Source organism: Choloepus didactylus, chromosome 20 (genome assembly GCF_015220235.1).
Source record: "Choloepus didactylus isolate mChoDid1 chromosome 20, mChoDid1.pri, whole genome shotgun sequence".
Lineage (NCBI taxonomy): Eukaryota > Metazoa > Chordata > Mammalia > Pilosa > Megalonychidae > Choloepus > Choloepus didactylus.
In genome coordinates, this window is record NC_051326.1 from 56568421 (window position 1) to 56591871 (window position 23451).

Genomic DNA, 23451 nt, shown 5'->3' on the forward strand with positions numbered 1-23451 from the left:
CTTCAAAATTATTTTTTAATCCAAGGCTCAAAAAAGTTAAATAATTGTACTGAACTATGTTTTTAATTTGGCATTATCACCACCTCCTTCTGTCAGCTTCTCTACATTCAGAGAAGAATCACAGAACTACATTTCCCAGAATCTTCCCCATTCGTTTCCAGGTGATTGTGTGACAATGAAAGGGAAGGAGAAGTCATTACTGTTAAAATGAAATATTAGACAAGATGCTGTTTACATGAGTTTATTTGAGCAGTTTATGATTCATGAATCGAGCAGCATTCAAACCTCAATGTGGAATGGAGCTCCATCAAGGATGTGGACGGGGGAGCTTATTTAGGACAAACACAGAAGCAAGTGAGGAAATGTCCTGATTGACATTAAGTTTCCATTTTACATGGGGGGGGGGTCCTACAAAGTGGGGAGCAGATCTGCATTGATTAGTAATGCTTGCCCATTCTGATAAATTATCGCTATTGGACTGAGCTGGTTTATCACCAGGGTTGCTTTATCTGCAATTCTAGATGTGCATTCCATTGTTCCATTTTCTGAGAAAGCTCCTGCAAGTCAATTGTTTTTTGCCTTCTGGAAAATCCTTTCTTGGAAAGATGTCCCTCCAAGTAAGGCTCAGTGCAGGTGGCCATTTTATTTTACTTAACATTACTCTTTGGCAGCAGTGACAGACAGGATAGGTTGTGGGTAAAAGTATGAGTAAAAAGTGGGTGTGAATTTCTCAGCAGCTTCCAAGCAAGCTCCTGTACATCTCCTGCTTGGCTGCTGTAGGCTGAGAACTTTGGCAATGGCTTCCCCTTTGTTTTCCTAGTGCTCCCAAAAGTTTTGTTAGGATTTAGTTCTGTTTGTTTAAATCTCCCTATGAGAAAATAATCATCTTTTCAATAAGTAGTGCTGGATCAATTGGATATCCACAAGGAAAAATAATGAATTTTGACCCTTATCTTGCACCATACATGAAAATTAAATCCAGATGGATTGTAGACCTAAATGGAATAGTAAAAAAAAAAAAGGCTTAAGGAAAAAAGATAATATAAAGAAAAATAAATAAGACATTAAAAAGGGCTAACCATGAAAGAAATAAATTGATAAATAGGGCTGTGTTAAAATTAAAATCCTCTGAATATTGAAAGACACTATTAAAAGAAGTAGAACGCAAGCCACAGAGTAGGAAAAGATATTTGCAAAACACATTTCTTGCAAAAGACTATCTTTAATATATAAGTAACTTTTACAAGTCAATAAGAAAAAGACAGACAACCCAATAGAAAAATAAGGAAAGACTTGAATAGGAGCCTCAAAAAAATATAACTAAATAGCCAAAAATATGTTCAAATGTTCACTTCATGAATCATCAAGGAAATGCAAATTAAAACCACTAACACATGAAAGGGAAAACCTATCATTTAAAAGGCAGATAAACACAAGTGTTGTATTTGGAGCAATTAGAGCTATCATACTTGTGCAAGAATATATCAGTTACAATCACAATTGCACATTATTGGAAAACATTGGAAAACTGGCATTATCTACTAAGACTGAACAAATATATCCTATATCCTAGGAATTCCCCTCCTACATATCTATCAAAAGACGTGTGCACATATAGTCACAAAAAAAAACCCAGTCAAACTATTCACAGCAGTGATATTTGGATAGACACACATTAGAAAAAAACTTCACCAATCCATTAATAATAGAATGGATAAACAAATGTGGTGTATTTATAAATTAAATATAATAAAGCAATGAGAATAAAGTAACTACAAGTTTCCCCAACAACACGAATGATTCAGAAGTATCACAATCAAAACAAGCCAGATGTAAAATAAATAAATAAATAAATAAATAAATACATTCTTAATAATTCCATTTATATAAAGTTTAAAAATCAGAAAAAAATAATCTATGGATTTAGAAGTTAAGATAGTGGTTAATCTTGAGGAAGTAATAACTAGAAGTGAACATAGGGGACTTTTGTATTAATGTTCCATTTCTAATCTATGTGCACACATAGTTGGATAAACCCTCATCATTCCCATCTCTTTTTCTCCTGCTGCAGAGGTGGAAGTTGGCCTTGTAGTCCATGGGAACAAGACTTCCATCTGCACTCTCCCATGCCTTCCCATCTTCCTTGACTTTCTTCTTGTAGCAGTTTATAAAAATCTTGAGTCTTTGCAATCCAAAAATATGTCTTATTCCCTCATGTCTCACTCTTAAACCTGAATTACCCTCTAAACTGAACCCTCCTAAATTTGCCTTATCATCCCAAATCTCTCCTCCAATTCTCCATATTTAACAGATGAGGTCACAATTCTTGTTTTCACTCATTTTTGATACACTTCTTAAAACAATGTCATCTAGCTTTCATCCTTCTAGTTGGCTGAAGCTGTTCTCAATAAGCCTGCGTGATTCCAAATCCAATGAGAACATTTCATTGCTTATTAGCTGGCCATCTCTGTTGCAACTGTGTAGTTGATCACTTTGTCTTTCTTGAGTCTCCCAAACCCTTTGCTTCTGTAACATCTCAGGTTCCAAGCATTCTTCTGACTTGTTTTAATGGTCCTCCTTTCCCTGATGGGCACCGTTTCTTCCTGCACTTGGCAGTTCTTGGATCCCTGGATATCTTCCCTGTACCCTGCTCATACTACTCTGATAACCTAAACCTTTATTTTCACCCCATACTTTTTCCCAGAGATTTAAAATTCTATATCCAACCTTTTGCTGGATATTTTCACCTCAACATCCAGACTCCATAGGCTAGCGAATACCACTTGAGCAGAGAAAAGAGATGAGAATAGCAATACTTGGGGTATATTTCTATCCTCCTTATTAGCATAGAGTAGGGTCAACAAATGTTTGTTGACTGACTGATTGACCAAAGAATGAATGAATCAATAGCCAAGAGGACCCAGGGACACTCTGATGATATGTTTTTCCTGGCCTGCTTCTGCCCATCACTCTGACTTTATCCATCCACACAGGGGCAAGTGCTATGCACCTGATAACTAGCTCCATCAAAGATTAAATTAGCCAGAAAAAATAGAAATTACATTTAGTGTATGTATACTTTTTCAAGTTTCCACTACTTGTCTAGGTCTTTTTTTTTTTTCCCTTAATGTAGCCTCTGGCTTTCAAAGAAGCTATGTTTCAGGGCATCTTTCTGAAGAGACCAGAGCTGCTCACAAAAGACCATCTTAGATGAGCACCAGTCTCTGGGAGGTCCGCAGCCTGGTTTGCTATCACAAGCTCGTTCCTCACTTAGCATCTCCACTGAACAGTTGCTGTAAACCATTAGGCGGCTGCTCTGGATGAAAACGGAGAATTTGCTGTTTAATGTATTTTTTAAAGGGACTATTTAAGGCACGATTTCTGTTTATGGTCCCAAGATAAATTATAATCACCTTTGTTTACCTCATATTCCTTTCTTAATTAACTGACAACCTATTAGCATACAGTTTTTTTATCCCAGGAGTATTAATTATACATAATTTATATCATAAGCATTTATTTCATATCAGTGGGATGAATAAAACATTTACCTGCTTATAGCTACTTGAGGTTAACATTTTTATACAAAAAACTCACCTGAGACTTCCAATCAAATTATCAGATTTTTAATTTTCTGTTACATAATGATACCGTACTAGTCATTGTAGCATTTTATTCCACTCCAGGCTAAACAATCGTTTAGCAGAGTGCCGTGCTGGCAGCATTAATTAACCAATAATACATGCTTTGCTGCACAATGAGATTCAAATAATATAAATGTAAAATTTGCTAATATGAAAAATGGAGTCCTTACTGGGACTTGAACATGGCTACCAGCTACCGCAGCGTTAACAGAGCTCTGTAGCTCTTCAGTTTCACAACATTAACATTAGAACTGGAAGGGCTCCTTGGGTCATTTCAAATGTGAGGACAATGTTTGGCACCATCTCATCAGCAAGTCAGTGCCGGACCTTGGGATCCTGGATAGACATCTTGACCCTATTCTAGAATTTTTCCATCAAAACAGATATTATGTGCACGCTCACTCTCTCTCTCTCTCTCTCTCTCTCTCTCTCTCTCTCTCTCTCTCAAAACATGGTAAAACTGGATGTTTGAATCTGGCGTGATCTCAGGTCTGGATGTTTGAAATGAGAGGTACATGAATTAGACTTTGGTAAAGAAATGTGACAAAGCTTTCCTCCGTAGGGTGGCTTAAGTGATGACAAAGAATAATTGTTTATTCCTTTTGAATGAAAGGGTCATAGATTGACCATAATGGCATGAAAATAAGTCTTGGTTCCAGCCTCCAGGCTTAAAATTCAGGCTATTCTTTTCCCTAATTACAATTTCCCTGCTGCACCACATTTTACAGTAATTATCTTCTTACTGCAAACATAGGGATGTTCAAAACCATGGATCTTGTTGTCTAGGTTCTCTTGGTATTTTGTTCTCCAACTATTCTTACCCAGCAACCAGAGGCAAAATTAATGCAAATATAAATGTAGCTGTTTACCTGAGGAATCCCTTATTAGAATGAAATGCAGAGAATATCAGTGTTTCTGTGAGATAGGAAAGAAGAAACGTATTTGCACCAGACTGAATGATGACAATCAAGGCTATTGAGCATCTACTCGTGACAGGCACTCTGGTAGGTTCCTTTACAGGTTACCTCCTTAAATCCTTACATTAGCCCTGTGAAATGAGTTACAATCATCCTCATTTTGTAAGTGGGGAAAATGAGATCTAAAAACTTGAAGTAAACTTGTCCAGAGTCACGATGGTAGCAAGACGTATTGCTGGGGTTTGAACCAATGACTATATTTTCAAAACCCAGGCTGTTTCCATGACACCCCCTAGCAAAAAGATAGATGGTGAGAGATATTTAGGAAGAAATGCTGAAAAACCCTTTCCCCAGGTTATTGACATCCCAGTTTCAAGGTATTTATCTGTTTCTTTAATTTATTCTGTCATCTTGCCTGAAAAAAAAAAAGCATATTTCACCTGGAGAAGTCTTTTTTAATCATTTACCAATAAACATGGAGAGAAAATACTTGGCGTCAATGTTGTAGAAGTGAGAAAGAAATCTGCTTCTCGACTCTCCTCTCATAATGTGGAAATGGTAAAGAAGGCAGAAAGGAAAATGCAAAAAATAAAACTGAGGATGTATTAGAGTCCTCTGATGGACAAATTTGCCCAACCCAATTGGTCTCCAAAATGCCCCTCCCAGATTCTCTGCCAGTACCCAGTGGGATGACAGTGCTCGAGCTTCATTCCAGCCACCATTACTCTGGTTAACACATCTAATCGAAAACTGGCTAAAATACAGTGCTTCTGCAAAGCCATACCCTAAGACCCAGCCCTGAAAGCAGCAGTTCCTCAAGGTCCCTCCTAGGCTCTCGTTATTTTAAACTCTAAGTCATCTTCATAGGCACTCACCCATGCCCATGACTTCAAATACCATTTATTATTTTATGACTCCCCCATTTTCATCTCCAGCCAGAATCTCTCCTTTGCATAGCAATCAGAGCCCCCTCAGGAAACCTCCAAACCACCTGAAGCTCATGTGTAATAGAACATCCTCATGATGTTCCCCTTCAGAAACTGGTTCATTTCCAGGGTTCCTTAGCTCGGTGAAAGATGCTTTCTACCCATTTGCTCAAACCCAAAACCTCTCAAGTGCCCAATATCCAATCGATCATCCATCTAATTTCCCTCCTAAATAGATCGTGGGTCTGTTTATGTTTTCCCATTTCCACTTCCACCATCATAAGCTTGACTATTAATATCTCTCACATGGACTTCTGCAGTTGTCTTCTAATTGTTATCTTCAATTTCAATCTTGCCTCATCCATTTGTATTCTGAACTGCAGCTAGAGTGATCTTTTCAAGATGCAAAACTGCTAATATTATCTCTATTAAAAATAATGAGGAAGATCTTTAAGTTTGAAACAAAAGCAGAAACCATAAAGAAAAGTTTGATAAAATTGACTATATAAAAGTAAAATATTTGTGATGACAAAAAAACCCTAAACATAGTCAAAAGATCAGACACATTTTGAATGTTACACAAAGTACTAAATTTCTTAAACAATAAAGACATTCTAACATGAATTCAGAAGATCAACAACCCAATAGAAAAATGGGCAAAGAACAAAACAGACACACACACACACTATAAATAGATACACACACACATAGACACATATATATACATATACATGTCTACACATGCATATATATACATACACATATAAATGCAAATGACTTGAACATTTTAAAAGGTGAGAAAGATAAGAGAGAAATAAGAGAAAGGTAAATTCCAACAAGATACCATTTTTTACTTATCATATTAGCAAAAACTAAAAACTTTGATAATATATCCTGTTAGTAATGGGATAATGGTATAGGAAAAAAGCTCTTTTGTTATTGCTGGTAATGGTGGAAACTGATAATTTGATAATATTTTTCAAATTTAAATACATACTTTTTGACCCAGCAATGTTACTTTTGGCAGTTTATCCTTCATATATAATTACACATGTTCAAAATGATATATATTTACAAGGACATATGTTGAAGAATTTTTCTAATTGCTGAAGTCTGAAAATAAATGAAATGCTCCTCAATACGTAACTGGTGAACTATATTGTGATCCATTCCTACAATGGGAATCTATTGAAATGAACGCGCTCTTAGATATATCTTTAAATGAAAACAGAAATGTATACACAGTACAGTGGGTATAGGAAAAACTTACACATATGCTTGCACATGCATGTATTATCTCTGGAAGGCTATGCAAAACTATGGCAGTTTGGAGCTGTATGTACCCCAGAAAAACATGTGATTAAACATGATCCATTCTAATGGGTGTGAGCCCATTCTAAGTAGGAACTTTTAATGAGGTTACTTCAGTTAAGGTGTTGGCCCACCTCAGTGAGGATGGGTCTTAATCCTAGTACCAGAGTCCTTTATAAGCAGAATGAAATTCAGAAAAAGAAAGCCACAGAGGGAGCAACCAGTGGTACCCAGAAGAGAAGGGAAAGGCCCAAAGAGGTGCCATGTGCCTTGCCATGTAACAAGCTAAGGACCAAGGACCACCGGCAGCTAGCCCCAGAATGTCACAGTGTTGAGGGGGAAAGCGTCAACTTGATGACACCTTCATTTGGACTTTTTCTTAGTCTCAAAACCATAAGCCAATAAATTTCCATTGTTTAAGCTGACCCATTGCATGGTATTTGCTTGAGCAGCCAAGGAAAACTAAAACAAGTACAATTCATAAAAGTGGTTTTACCTAGGAGGGGATCTGAGTAGCTAGGGTCCAGTGTTAGGAGAGACACTGATGTTTCACTGGGTTCATTTTGTACCATTCAAAAATCTAAATCTTATGTGTGTATGTGTGTGTGTTGTGTGTGTCCATATGTGTGTTATGCACATAGACAAAGGAGTATAGGCAACATATTTAGAGGGTTGTAAAGGGGAGGTGAGGACAAGAGGAGTAATTGGAATAGAGTGTGGGATTGAGCAAGGGTTTTAATATGATGCAAGAAATATTGAACATGTATATATTCTGGCAAGAATGAGACAGTAGAGAGAATAGCAGAAGATACAGGAGGGATAAAATACAATCAATCAAACGCCAATTCTGAGATGATGTGAGGAGTGAGGAACTAGCACTTAGTTTGAGTGGAAAAGGGTGATACCTTTCTACTATGTCAGGAAGAAAGGAAAAGTGGATGAGCAAATATGCAAATAAACATAATCTGATTTTCCATGGTTTTAATCTTCTGAGCAAAAACTTACTGCCATGTCAAAGAGTGAAAGCAAAAAAGAACAGAGTTCCACTGAGGAAGGAGGAGGTGACTGAGTGAGGTACAACAAGAAGTCCTCATGAAAATCCTCAAAATATGGCCAGCAGAATTTCAAGCTCAGAATGTAAATAAATTTTATTTTCTATGGGAAGATCGGATGCTTCGAGTTCCACTGTTAGGCAACAGCAAAGCAGGCTGACTAGCTATTTGGGGAAGATGCCAGGGCAGCACCACAGTGTGCAGGGCCTCAGGCTGGCCTCAGCCACTGAGAGTGATGGTAAAGGTCACACAGAAAGAGAAGGGGTGCTTGTCTGTCCCCTAAAACAGACTGTCAGAGCCACACGCACAGCAAACTTGCTTTGGATTTCAGAAAATGGACTGTGGTTCTTTTCTTCCCTGTTTCAGATTCCCCATCCATGGTTAGCCTCCAAAATAAGAAGTCTAAGGAAAAGTAGAAGACATAGATATTATAAAAGGCCTACTCTTTCTTCTTACGAAGTCTTAGAACTTCTGAGGTAAAAGCTCCTGCCGTCTTTTGAGCCTGAACCCCTGATTTGGAGGTGAGGAATGTAGGAGCAAAGAGGGAACCAAATGAGCTGGGCCTCTCTTCCTGAGGGAAAGCTAAGAAGAGGAAGTTTGGTGGGACAAGTCAGAGCCTCTTGTGCAGCAGTTGGTCTCAGCTCCATTGCTGGCGTGCATTCTCGCCTTTCTTCATCATCCATTCTAAATCCCCCTCACCCTCAGCTCCTACCTCAGAAGTCTGGGTGGTTCATCTCCTGGCACAAGCCAAACCTCCATCCTGAATGGTGTGAACTCCTAATAACCATCCCTATTTCAGTTTGGAGTCCTGCATGTGTCTGTTTACAAAAGTTTCCGTGTGTTTTCCTCCCTGCCTCCATTATAGAGAGGCAACCTGCTTCCTCCTTCTGAGCATGGCCAATTATCCCCATCGGTCTAATGACTCCTCATTTCACCTGGTGGTCCCTGGGCAAGAGGAGACCCCAGTGCCATGGTGGAGTGTCAGAGGAGTCCTGCATTTCCCAGGAGTGGAACTATCCTCATATCCCTGCTGTGGCCAGGGATTGGCCAGGAAGAGCCCATGGCATGCAGATGCAGTAGTGGGCCCTTGGTTCAGCGACTCCATCTGTGGCTGGAGGTCTCCAAGACACATTCTCCTGGCCGGCATAGGAAAAGAAAAAGAAGTCGTCTGTGCATACCAGAGCAGTGGCATTTTGGTCCTATTTTCTGACAGCATACCCCACCCAGGGAGGGGGCAAGACAGGTTCAATGGTAGTTTCACAAAGATTCCTGCAGCCCAGACATGGCGGAGAAGAAGGAGAAACTACCACAGGACCAGAGTCAAGGGCATGGGACAAAGTAGTTCTTCAGAAGTGCCCCGTGCTCGGTTTAATGCTCTGCTATCAACACCTGGAAAATTCCTAACAATTTTATCTTTGAATCTGTGGCTCATAAGTGAGATCCAATGGGACAAGGAGGCTCAGGAGCAGGCAGAGAAGATGCAAAAAGGTCCCATGTTCTCCCTTGCTTGCAACCCCATTCACATAGAGCCCCATGAGCACAGAATTCTAGCAGGCCCACGGTGCATTGGAGTTCAGCAAGACTCAAAAAGAGTTCAAAAGGTAAGCGTGTTATGGCCACAGCTGAGTGTAAAGGGGGAACTGCAGCCCCAAGAGGTCATGCTTTCCACTTGAACCAGAACTTATTTCAGAAGTAGCAAAAAAAGGTAATGGTGTTCTACAAAACAAGTAACTGAGGAACCATGTCCATTTTTACTCGTATGAATTCCCTGTAGTACCTAAGCCCTTTTCCTAAAAATGACATAAAAGAAAAGGAAAAATCTGGCAAACAATAATATCTGTATACTTCTTCATTTGTTGTCCTTTCTGACTCATCAGGAAGTAGAAGGTAGAGAGTGTTGGTAGAATGTACGCGTATCAAGAAGTGAAATAAGAATACTTGGCGTTAGTTTTGTGCAGTGTTTCCATTGGTCTGGTAGGAACAAAATACATATATATGTATCTATGAGCTATGAAATATGAATTGCACAATTTTGGTGATTCTGCATTGTGGTTAACTGCTCCTACATTTGCACATTGTAAAGATGAACAGTAGCATTCATGCTAATAGTTCAAAATCTTAGATTTTCTTTAGTTGGAATGACATTGAATAGCACATAAAAAACACCAAGACAAGTTGAGAGAGAGACACCAGAAGAAAGGGAGAATTTTATATTTTAGCATCTTTAATGGCACTTTTTTCCTACTTTCGAAACAAGGGACCCTGTAAATTTCACTTTGCCCTTGAGCTCTGCAAGTTTTGCAGGTTATCCTAGCCACTGAACCTAATGGCAATGCCTAGAGAAGGACACTGGAGATTTCTCCAGTAACCAAGGTCGATCAGAGGAGCCAGCTCACATTTCGGCACTTCCTGAAGTCCTCAAACCACATCTCACTCCAAGGAAGTGGGAATCTCAGGAAGGCAGGAAATTGCTAGAATACTAAAGGTGTGTTTTCTGACAAGTAGGCAGAAATTAAAAGGCTACATTTTACAAAATATAAAATGAGAAGTCTTGAACTCCTGACCTTGGAGACTGAAAAACCATACCAGTTATTTTTTTTCAAGCCATTTTGGGAGATGCAAATAAGAATCTGACCTGGACCACCTTCTCCAAGAGCTCATGAAGGACCTGGTTTAAAGCCGTGAATAAAGGAGGAATTAAATATTAGTATAAGGATTAAATTGAGACATGATGATATAACAGATGACAAAGTAATGCATATAATTTATTTGCCAAGTCAAGAAATAGAAGCCACAACAAAACTTAGCTACCTCCTGGGATAATTACATGATTTTAGTTTTCTTATTTACAAAATATTCACCTTGGATATATGATTAGGATTCAGTGAGATGGCTTTCTTAAAACAGGTTATGTAGTGTCTGGCAATAGTAGGCACTCAATAGATTCCAGTGCCTGCCCCTTCCCCACCAATAAACTTTGCTACAACATGCTGGCTCTCTGCTAGGCATTGGTGTTATGAGTTCAAAGAAAAAAGAACTCAATTTGGACATGACTTTGTTTGCTAAGTTTTTTCAGGGCAAATAACACTTAAGCTAAGCCTAGGAGAAAAGGAAAAATCCAGATAGGTAGAGAAGGAAGAGAATTCTTGGCTTGGGAAGCACTTTTAATTGAGTGAGAACACTCTACCTAAATTGCACACCTACTTTGACCCTTCCTGGTTCCATGTCCCTCTAGACCTTTGCTTTCCAAAATGTATCTGAGTCCCTGACAGGGCAATTCCCTTTTTGATCTGTTTCTCATGATATGCCAGTTATCCACTGACCTTGAGAAAATCTTAAATCCCAGTAGTCATAATGTAAGATGAAAAGAGTGGATTTTTATTTATTCTTTTCTTCCTTAATGTTTTTATTAGAGAAGTTGAGTTTACAGAACAATCATGCATAACATACAGGATTCCAATATACCACCCTATTATTAACACCTACCATTGGTATAGTACATTTATTCCAATTGATGAAAGCACATTTTGTTGTTATTGTTGTTGTTTGTTTTGTAATTCATTTTTATTGAGATATATTCATATACCATGCAGTCATACAAAGCGTACATTCAGTTGTTTACAGTACCATTATATAGTTGTACATTCATCACTAAAATTAATTTTTGAACATTTTCATTACCACACACACACAAATAATAAGAATAAAAATTAAAGTGATAAAGAACAATTAAAGTAAAAAAGAACACTGGGTTCCTTTTTTCTTCACCCCATTTTTCTACTCATCCATCCATAAACTAGATAAAGGGGAGTGTGGTCCATATGGTTTTCCCAATCACATTGTCACCCCTCATAAGCTACATTTTTATACAATTGTCTTCAAGATTCATGGGTTCTAGGTTGTAGTTTGATAGTTTCAGGTATCCACCACCAGCTACCCCAATTCTTTAGAACCTAAAAAGGGTTGTCTATATTGTGCGTAAGAGTGCCCACCAGAGTGACCTCTCAGCTCCTTTTGGAATCTCTCTGCCACTGAAGCTTATTTCATTTCCTTTCACATCCCCCCTTTTGGTCAAGAAGATGTTCTCCATCCCACGACGCAGGGTCTAGATTCCTCCCTGGGAGTCATATTCCACGTTGCCAGGGAGATTCACTACCCTGGGTGTCTGATCCCACGTAGCGGGGAGGGCAGTGATTTCACCTTTCAAGTTGGCTTAGCTAGAGAGAGAGGGCCACATCTGAGCAACAAAGAGTCATTCGGGAGGAGGCTCCTAGGCACAATTATAGGGAGGCCTAGTCTCTCCTTTGCAGCAAGTCTTCCCAAGGGCAAGTCCTGTGGTAGAGGGCTCAGCCCATCAAACCACCAGTCCCCTGTGTCTGCGAGCACATCAGCAACCATCGAGGTGGGGAAGCCCAACACCCCTGAATTCTTCATCAGCTCCTCAAGGGGGCTCTGCATATGTTTTTCATTGTTTTTTTTTTTTTTTTTTTTAATTAACTGAAGGCACATTTTCATAATTGTACTATTAACTATAGTTCACGGTTTAACTTAAGGTTCACGCTTGGTGTTATGTAGTCCCATGATTTTTTTTACATTTATTCTAGTAACATATATACAATCTAAAATTTCCTCTTTTAACCACATTCAAATATATAATAAAGTGCTGTTAATTACATTCACTATACACTTTTTCCTTTTTCCTGCAATTTTATTGAGCTATAGTCACATACCATACAACCATCCAAAGTGTACAATTAATTGTTCACAGTATCATCATATAATTGTTCATTCATCACCACAGTCAATTTCTGAACATTTTCATTACTCCAAAAAATAAAATAAAAATAAAAATAGGAATAAAAATAAAAATAAAATTAGAAAAGAATACCCAAAATATTCCATCCTCCCCATTTCCCCCCTATAATTCATTTGCTTTTTTGTCCCCATCTTTCTACTCTTCTGTCCATACACTGGATAGAGGGAGTGTGAGCCACAAGGTTTTCACAATCACATGGTTACACCGTATATGCTATATAGTTACACAATTGTCTTCGAGAATCAAGGCTACTGAATTGCAATTCAGCAGTTTCAGGTATTTTCTTCTAGATATTCTAATACACTAAGAACTAAAAAGGGATTTCTATATAATGCATAAGAAAAACTTCCAGTATGACCTCTTGACTCCATTGACATCTCTCAGCCACTGAAGTTTTATTTCTTTTCATTTCTCTTCCCCCTTTTTTATCAAAAAGTCCTTCTCAAGCCCATGATGCCTTGTCCAGAAAGAAGAGTGGATTTTGAAACCACATAATATATAATATAAAAACTGTTTTAAAAACATAAACACACATGCCTATATAAAAGATGGTCTAAATCTGAGCAGTGATATCGCTGGGTTAATGGAATTACAGATCATTTTTATTTATCTCTGTTTATTACTTTTATTCACTTTTATTCATTTTCAAAATTTTTCACAATGAACAAAATTACTTTTATATCTTACAAAATCATGCATTTAAAAATTAAATAGCCTTAAAGGCTATTTATCATGAATACACTTTCTGCCAAGCCTTGGATGGTGTCTGGCCAGGTACAGGCGCTCAATATAGTTAGAGGAATAAATCACACTCACTTTCTGGTCAGTTTGCTCACCAGACAGCAATTCACCAACTCAGAGGTGAAAAATGAACCTAGGCTATTGAGCCACGCAAACCAGCCAGTAAAGTAAGAAGCAGAGATTACTAGAAAATCAGTAATGATTATGAAAGCACCGTATCCCTCCTCCTCATTAACAGTACATGGACCTAATTCTTGCCAAAAGTTTTTCAGAGAAAGAATGTGGTGTGCCATTTTTGAAGTCGAACCTCTATCTGTCCCCTCTGAATCTTCTCTGATGTTTTCTCTTCTGTTGTCAACTGTGGCGCCTAATTGTTCAGGGTGATAAACTGTGTCCTACTCAATTGACCTCAGCAGCATTGCACTTTCAACTATATTTACTTTGGTGCCATCAAGATGCATGGAACATATATTCCAACATCCACAGCTCCAGCCAACCCTCGGCTTTCTTGACAGAACTTGTCAGTAGCACATTTAACCTCTTCTCGGGGATAATTAATCTTGTCTTGTTAGCGTGATGCTCCTTAGGGAAATGGAACCACTGCATGCTTTCTTGAGTCTCTCACAATGAACACTGCTCTCATTTCCTCTCAAGTTTCCTCATCGTCACTTTGGTTGGTGGATTCTCAAATCAGTGCAGATGACTTATATAATATTTTTAAGACTAGTACTCCTAGAATATTGTTCCTGGACTGTCATATTTCATTTTAGAGGCTATCAGCCTTTTAGATAGGTGACAATTTGCTCAGCTTTTAGTGGAAATGATTTTATCCAGTTGTATCATTCTAATACCTGCTGCTACTATTTCATTTTAGCTTGTTGTTTCAATTTGATATATATTTATTGAACACCAGGGCACTATATGAGATACAATGATGTGTAAGATATAGTCCCTGACTTTACCAAAGTTATGTTCTAATAAAATAAATAAGTAGAGGATAATTTAGCACAGTAGTTTTCATTATAGTTAACACATATATATCCAGAAGACCATCAACATTTAAGAACATCAAAATATAAGATATCTATAAGAATATCAAAGACATAAGAATATCAGAAGTTCCAAACAAACATAAAGTTTTAAAAAGATATATTTGAGACACAATACCTTACCTTTATACCAAAGAAAGTGAGTCAGTATTTTCATAAAAGGTATGTGTGTTGGGGGAGTGGAGGGGGGCTCCTCCTCAGTGTCTAATCCATCCTCAAAATCCTACTGATCAGCTACTACTCTTCAGGTCAGATATTGAGTCCAGTGTGTGTCTTCCTCTAGTTTCCCCAGATAAAGACTACCAGTCCTTCCTCTGCTCCCCACCCTCCACTTTACTGGTAATCCCTTCTCCAGCGCCTAGCATAGCCTGTGTTACCGTGGGATCTTCAGTTGTCCATTCGCATCTTACTGTAATTCCCTACAGCAGCCCACACAGGTGCAGCCACACAGTGCTCTGTGCCACCAAATGAGTGTGAAAGCGGAATTCACCCTTTTTAACTCCTCCTGCTACATAGACAATTAAGTTCCTGTGCTTAATTTTGTTGCATTTGTTTCATTTCCCCAACAAGACCACATGTTGCTTGCATGCAGGAGCCATGGGATATATGCATGTTAAATGCAGATGGGATAAATACCTATGAAAAGTGTCCTAGAAGGTTAATTAGCGTGTACAGTTTTCTGAGTATTAGCCCGTGAGCTTTCTGAGATAGAGTAACTGTGTCCCTTTCTTTGTTGTTTCCCAAGTGCCTAGCACAGTGCCTGGACCAGAGTTCATTCTCAGTATAAATAGCAATTCAGTAAGTGAAGCTCCAGTTGAGCTTCCTGTCAAAGGTGAATTTGGATGGGCCATACCATGTGTCCCTGAGAGCCCGACTTAGCTGGCTGGAATCGTGAAATGACACCAAGTCCTCCTGAAGAAGATGGGGCTTGATTCTTCCTGTGTGTTTAGATGTAAAACATAGTTCCTTCTCTTTCCACTAACTTCTGTTCTCCAGGAAAATCAGAACATCACCTTACTTTCCTCTGGAACACATGCTAGTTATTTCTTCTGTCAACATTAAAAAATAATCTCTAAGCTCATTAATAAATGAGAAACAAAGGAGCTGATGATAAAAAAAAATGAAATGATAATCCCGGCTAGATGGCTGGTGAATTTGTAGACTAGACTAGAGCCCCCCTGAACCTGAATTTAAAGTAAAAGCAAGTTTACTTGTGTCATTTCAGCCTCTTTTAAGGCCATTAGCACCAAAATATATTTTGATGGGCAAGTGTAGTTATGAGTGAGATGAAAGTGCATTAATGAAATTTCATCTAGAGTTTGGCTAAAGAGCCTGCTCTGAGAGGTGATTTATAATTAGCTTTAATCTAACTTTACAAGTATTTCTCCACATTTCAGGATATATTCATCAAGAGAATCAAGACATAGAAGCTATTGCCGTCTACATGAAAGAAGTTAAAAATAATTCTCACAAGAAATTTTAATAGGATATCTACACCATTTACTATTTTTCCTGCAATGAGGAAATGTAGTAATGTTCTCATTCTAGCTGAAAAAAAAGGGTTGAGACAAAATTTAGCAGTTAAAAATTTCAAAGATGTGGTATTAAAAATGAAAAGACAAGTTGCACATAGACTATCAGGATTGTACTGCTAGAGAGTATTTTATAATAGGGTATGTATTTTATTGCTGAGTATTAATGTGGAGAAGAAAGAGGAAAGTTTCCTTATAATAGTATGAATACAGATAGATAGATTTTGGAATCAGACTTCCCAGATTCAAATCCCAGACTCATCAATTACTAAGAGTTTGAACTCTGGCAAGTCATTTAACCTTGCTTTATCTCCTTTTCTTGTGGGTAAAATGGGAATAGTGTACTTTCCCAACAGGGTTGCTATCAGGGTGAGTGAGTCTGTGAATATAAAAACTTAGGATGGTTCCTTGCACATGGTGAATTCTTTCTAAATGTTAGCTCTTGTCATTAATGATAATAACTCACTACTTTAGAGATAAATATTCAGATTGGTGTAGTAAAATGCATCAAGTGGGAACACCTGAATTTTACGGTTTTCATTATATTGTTGAATAACCATCAGTCATTTACTAGCTTACTCTGGATATCAGTGGTTCCTTCTGAAAAAAAAAAAAAAATGAGTATTGGATTGAATAATCTCTCCGATTTCCCCTTCCAATTGGTGCATTCTATGTTTCCTTTGGAATTAAAGGGCTAATTTCCAGAAATTACCAAAACTTTGAGAAATCCTTAAGGTCTTCAGTTTCAAAAGTAAACAGAATTAATTTATCATTCTTGCTTCCATTGGCATGATATAAAAGCAACTGAAGCATTGAGCCAGATGAGTAAACCCAATGAAGGATTTGCTTTCTAATTCATTCTGTGGTGTCCTTCAGCTGAAGCTAAGCTTTAAAAAGATGGATTCAGAGAAAGGCATGATTCAGTGGAGCAATAGCACAAGTGGAGGTGTGGCCAAGTCAACTGTATGCACAGAGAGAGACTGAATAACAACTTAAATAGAACAGGCATATTCCCTTGCTTTATTTATTACCTATTGCTTAATAACAAACTGACAGACATTTATTGTCTCCCCCAGCTTCTGGAGGTCAGAAATCCAGGAATGGCTTAGCTGTAGGGTTTTGGCTCAGAGTCCTTCACGAAATGGCGGCCAAGGTGTTGGGCCATATCTGAGTCATCAAAAGGGGCTGGAGGATCCACTTCCAAAATGGATCAAACATATCCCAAATACCAAAAAAAAATCATCAAAATTACAGAAAGTTTATATATGGTTGAGCATTCTCTTGATTTTAATAAAATTTGGAATTTTTACAGGTTACCTACATGTTATAGAAGTTATAAGTCCTTTAGCAGTTCCATTCCAATGCTAATAACATGGAGCAAAACTTATTATATAGATAAAACAGATGAATATTTTGCTAGTTCAAAGTTAATACTATGGTCTTCACCTCTTTTCCTGGTTTATTGCTTTTATGGAAAGCATTGGTAGATTTTCTTAATAATACCCAGTTTTGAGAACCAATTGCAGGATTATGCCTATGTGATTATGTGATTACTATTCTTCCTGAGTATAACAAAATGAGTCAAAACAGAAAACTTGTATTTTGCATATAAGATATACACAATAAAAGTTTGAAACCTTTAAAAAAAATGGATCAAACCTGTGGCTGTTGGCTGGAGTCCTTCATTTCTCGCAGCAGTTGGCTGGAAGTCTCAGTTCCCCTTTGTATCGTATTCCCCAGGTCTCCTTCCTGAGTGTCCTCGTGACATGGCAGCTGAGCCCCCTCCCCTCCACCAGAGCAAATGATTCAAAAAAGAGTCCAGCATGGACACTTAGATGCTTAGAGTGCTACATAACCTTACCTCAGAAGTGATGTGCCATCATCTTTGCTGTATTCTATTTGGTCACACCAACCAACATGAAGGGGACTATATAAGGGTGTGAATATCAGGAAGTGGGGATCACTGGTGGCCATCTTGGAGGTTGGCCACCACACTTGCCACTGTGTTTAGGTCCAGAATAAGTGGGAGAGATGGAATCTTCCAGCCCTTTGTTCTATTTCTGTGAACCTCTCAGAATTATTCTCAGGCTGTTTGTTTGAGGAACAAGGAGAATAGAGGTGCTATTTGCCAAGATGGAGGAAAAAAAATTAGCGTTATAGAATTTTTTAAAAAGAAATTAGGAATTATATTTTGGAAAGATTTAGTATGAGATGTCTATTAGATGTTCACGCTCTATGTGCTTTAAGTGTTTTAAGATAACGTCTTTTCCCTTCCACATAGCAGTTAAACACAAGCCAGAGATCTCACCAAAGAAACCGTTAGTAAAATGGTTAAATGTTCCAACACAGAAGAAAAATCTGGCTGTGCTGGACTTAGTAAAATGTGGTATATCAGTCTTAAGGAGCAACACATCTTCCGAAGAGAAGTGCAAAAACAATTTTGATTATACTTAAGGAGTGTATTGTGAGTCTAGTGATTAATATGATGTTTCTTGTTAACTCAAAATTCACATCCCAGCTCTGACCTGTCCCCTGAATTCCATTTTTGTGAATGCAATTGCCTATTTGGTACGCATTGCACACTTGAGTGTCTACAAACAGAACTCCAAATTTCTACATCATTCCACCACCAAATCTGTGCCTCACTGAGTCTTCCACATCTCAGAAATGGTACCACCATCCACCCAGTTGCTCAAACTAACATCTTATGAGTCATATTTAATTCTTTTCTATCACTTATACCCCATGTATAATCATCAACTAATTTTATTGTTTCTACTTCCAAAATAAATCACAAGTGTGTCAACTTCTGTGCTCACTGAAATCATCCTTTGGTGTTGAAATCATCAAGCCTCCACTCTTTTTCCTCACCTGGACTAGTATTATTGCTACTAACTGGTTTCTCTGCTTTCACTTCTAGCCAACTTTAATCCATTCCCCATGCAGCAGTCAGAGTAATCTTTTTCAATGTATACTGCTCAGGTCACCTCTTGCTCAAAACCCTCCGATGGCCTCTGGTTACACTTAGAATAAATTCAAAACTCTGCTCCGTGCTTGGGAAGCCCGTCATGGTTGCCACTGTGCCTCTCCCTCTGTCCTCACCCCACACCACTCCCCGGAGCTTTCTCCTGGCGCCTCACACATACCACACTCGTTCCCACATCAAGGCTTTTTCACTTGTTCCATCTGGAATGTTCATTTCCCAGGTGCTTGATTAACCTAATTTTTTTGATTCAAATCTCAAATAAAATATCATCTCCTAGAAGCCTTCTGTGAAAATCTGTAAATGACGTTACCAGTCCCAAGCACTCTTGGCCACAATTAGTCTGTTATTTTCTTTATGTCAATTAACTGTACAAGAAGTTATATTGTTCATTTCTTGATTATTATCTTGTCCCAGTGGAATAAAAACTGGAGGAGAACAAGAATATTTTCTGCCTTATTTGCAGTCAGTTCCTCAGGGTCTAATACAATATATACTGGCATTATATATTATATACTAGTAATATATACTGGTATTATATACTCAATAAATAATTTGAGTCAGTCAATAAATCATTATGAACTACACATATTTCAGTGTTGATGGAATCCTTCCCTAACTTACCTGAGTGCTTGTGTTTGTTCTCTCCAGACTTAATGGTCAGGTAACATTTTTAGCACTGAGCGATTTGATGAGAAAAGGGTATTGAAACAGGGTAAGCAGCAGTGGAAAATATATACAATACTGGATGGGTGCAGCGGAGTCCTTGTTTCAAATCTAGTGGTTCAAATGGAACTAAGGATCTGGAATGACATAAGCCGTATGAATAAGGATTATATAGGTTCAATAAAATATAAAATCCCTGAGTTAGATCACAATCAAGTATTCCGGCAAAGTGTCATTTAAAACATCTTTGAGATATTACCTTCTTGAGTGCTGGTTTGGTTCAATTTTCATTTTGATGAGTTATCCTACTCTTCTTGACCAGTGACAAGAACAGTTTCAGGTCCATAACAGGAGCTCAGGAAATTCTTTTGGACTATAGGGAATAATGAAGCAAGGCCCCAAAGCCAGAGTTAGTTGGAAGGCATGCAGAGAACAAAAGCAAGCTCAGTGCTCAAGTGAGACCAATTAGCATTTTAGAATCCAGGCTAAGGAAGCACAAATCGAAGAGACAAGTAAATGTGATGCCAAATCCTCACAATGGCATTACAGGAAAAGGAAATTACAGACAAATATCCTTCACAAACATAGACTCAAAGATCCTAAGCAAAATATTGGCAAGCAAATCCATCAATATATAAAAGAGAATATATCATGACCGAGTGGGGTTCTTCCCTGGAGTGCAAGTTGATATGACGAAATCAAAAATTAATCAATACATTTCTTTCTAAGATTTGGGAACAAAACAATACTGCTTATTATCTCAACTGCTATTAAAAATTATACTTGAGGTCCTAGCCAGTGCAACAAGGCAAGGGAAAGATAGAAAAAGCATAAAGATTGGAAAGAAAACAGTAAAACATCTTCTGTTTCTTTAGATTACACAATTATACATGTAGAAAGCTCTAAGGAATCCAAAAACTACTATAAGTAATGGTGATTGTAGCAAGTAGCAGGATATAAGATGAATATGGAAAAAAGAGAAGGTTGCATCAATAAAACCAACATACTTGAAAAGATTAAATTAAATATGAAAGTCTTTGGTAAAGTATAATGAAGGCACAAAGAGAAAAGATACTAATACATAACTTAGATTCCAGAAATAAATATATTCAGAGAAGCTTTATAGAAATTGCAATATTTTACTTTACAAATTATTACCAAAAATTTAAAATCTAGTCAAATTTATACTTGCTCAGTAAAATATGGATTGCAAATATCTCCCAAAAAAGAGGTTGCAAAGTCAAATAATGCAAAATGAAGGACTAATTATAGTTATGTGTGTGTACATAGGTTAAATACATACATGTATTTCTTAGCTTGGCCCTTTCATTGGGCCTAGAAACAGTGACTCCCAAGTAGCAATGAACACACCCAGGGCCTAGCTCTTGGTTTCTAAATACTAAGAAAGTGCTAAAACAAAAATGGTTGGTGGGCCATGTGATAAAGATACTAGAGACAACCTGGAAGAGCCCTGTGCTAGTTTGAAGCTGTTATATACCCCAGAAAAGGCATATTCTTTTAATCCTTCTTATAGGTGCAGACCTAGTGTGGGTAGGACCTTTTGATTCCACTGTTTCAATTGATATCTGCTCTTAACTCAGTTGATGGACTGCATTGCATAGTGTCAGTCTCCCATCATATAAGACCAAAGGATTAAGACCAAATTCAAGGTGGGTCTTAATCCTTTACTGGAGTCCTTTATGAGAGGATCAAGGACAGAAAAAAGCCAGAGAGCTCAGAGAGAGAAACACCCAGAGAGAGCTGACAGAGAAGAACCCTGGAGATGCTAAGAGAGGATGCACAGAAGCTCAGAGAGGAGGCCTCTGTAGCTAGGAGCTGAAAGCAATGAAACTGAAGAGCTGAGGACCAGCAGACATCAGCCTTGCTATCTGACAGAGGAACCCTGTATGCTCGCAGCCTGTCTTCAGAGAATGTATCATCCTGTTGATGCCTTAATTTGGATATTTTCATGGCCTTAGAACTGTAAATTTTTATGTTAATAAATCCCCATTGTAAAAGCCAACACATTTCTGGTTTATTGCATTCCTGCAGCTTTAGCAAACTGAAACAGATTTTGGTACCGAGAAGCAGGGTGAGATTTCCAAGTACCAAAAATGCTGAAACAGCTTTATAAGTGGATAAGGGGAAGATTCTGGAAGAATTGTGAGATGCTTGATAGGAAAGGCCTAGATTGCTTTGAAGAGACTGTTGGTAGAAATATGGATGCAAAAGGCACTTCTGATGAGGTCTCAGACAGAAATGATGAATGTGTCATAGCCAACTGGAAGAAAAGGGATCACTGTTTTAAAGTGGCAGAGAATTTGGCAAAATGGAGTCCTGGTGTTAGATGGAAGGTAGAATTTGAAAGCAATGAGCTTGGATATTTAGCTGAGGACATTTCCAAACTAAATGTGGAAAATGCAGTCTGACTTCTTGCAGCTTATAGTAAAATGCAAGAGGAAAGGAATATGCTAAGAACTGAACTCTGGGGTACAAAGAAATAAGAAACTGATGGTTTTGAAAATTCTGAGTTTCCAGAAAGTGAGTCCCCAGAGAATAGAGCCCCATGTGAGGATTTAATCAGAGAGCCATCACAGGGTGAATCAGGACTGTAGATGGAGTTATCCAGAAAGATTTGTGGAAAGTCCTATTGTCTGACAGTTGACCCCTGGTGCTGCATGTGAAACCAACTTTTTGGAAAATCTATATGAATGGAACCACTGCCAGCCTGGACTAAAAGGGACAGACTGAAGGAAAAATAGCTTCAAAGGCAGAACTATGGAAGCTGAGGCCTGGAACCAAGAAACCTTGGGCCAGGAGAGCAGATCCATCCATGCACGTGGAAAAGGTGAGTTTTCCCTGGAGTTTGCTGAAGGCAGATGCTTTTCCCCATTGTTCGGGAAGAGTATTACCACCACAGGGCTCTCAGATGCCTGGGGATTGAGGGAAGCTTGGCAGACCCCTTGCTCAGGAGGAGTGTTGCTGCCCCAGGCTTTAGAGAGGGCAGAGCACATTCCCCAGGGATTGGGGAGAGCCTGGCAACCACCCTACTGTTCAGAGAGGGATGAGCCTGTGCTGTAGAGATAGCAGAGAGTCCATGTGGCACACTAATGTTTGAAGAGGATGGAATGGAGAATATGGTGGTCTCCCCAATGTTTGGAGAAGTTGGAGCCCTCACCTTGGTGTTTGGAGAGAACAGGGCTGCGGCACAAGCCCTTGGAAAGGGTGGGACTGCTGCTCTCTCAAGTCCCAAGGATAACATCTTTCTGTAGGGACTCTCAGACTTTGAAATCTAATGGAGTTTGCCCTGCAGATTTTCAGAACTGTTTGGGACCTTTGACCCATTTTCCTTCCAATTTCTTCCTACAGAAATTAGAACACTTATCCTATGACTGTGCCTCCTTTGTATATTGGAAGCAGATAACTTTTTCCAAGTTTCACAGGTTCACAGCCAGAGGAGAATTTTGCCTTAGGACAGACCATGCCTGTAACTAATTTTGATGAGACTTTGTACTTATTTATTGTTACAGAAATGATTTCAGCTTTTGTGATATTGTGATGGAATGAACGTATTTTGCATATGGAAAGAACATGTCTTTTGGGGGTTCAGAGGGTGGAGTGCGCTGGTTTGAAGCTGTTATGTGCCCCCAAAAAGGCCAGATACTTTTAATCCATTCTTACAGGTACAGACATATTGCTGGGTGGGACCTTTTAATTAGGTTGTTTTAACTGCAAGGTGGGTCTTAATCCTTTACTGGAATTCTTTATGAGAGGACAAAAGGCAGAAGAAAGCCAGAGAGCTCATAGAGAAAAA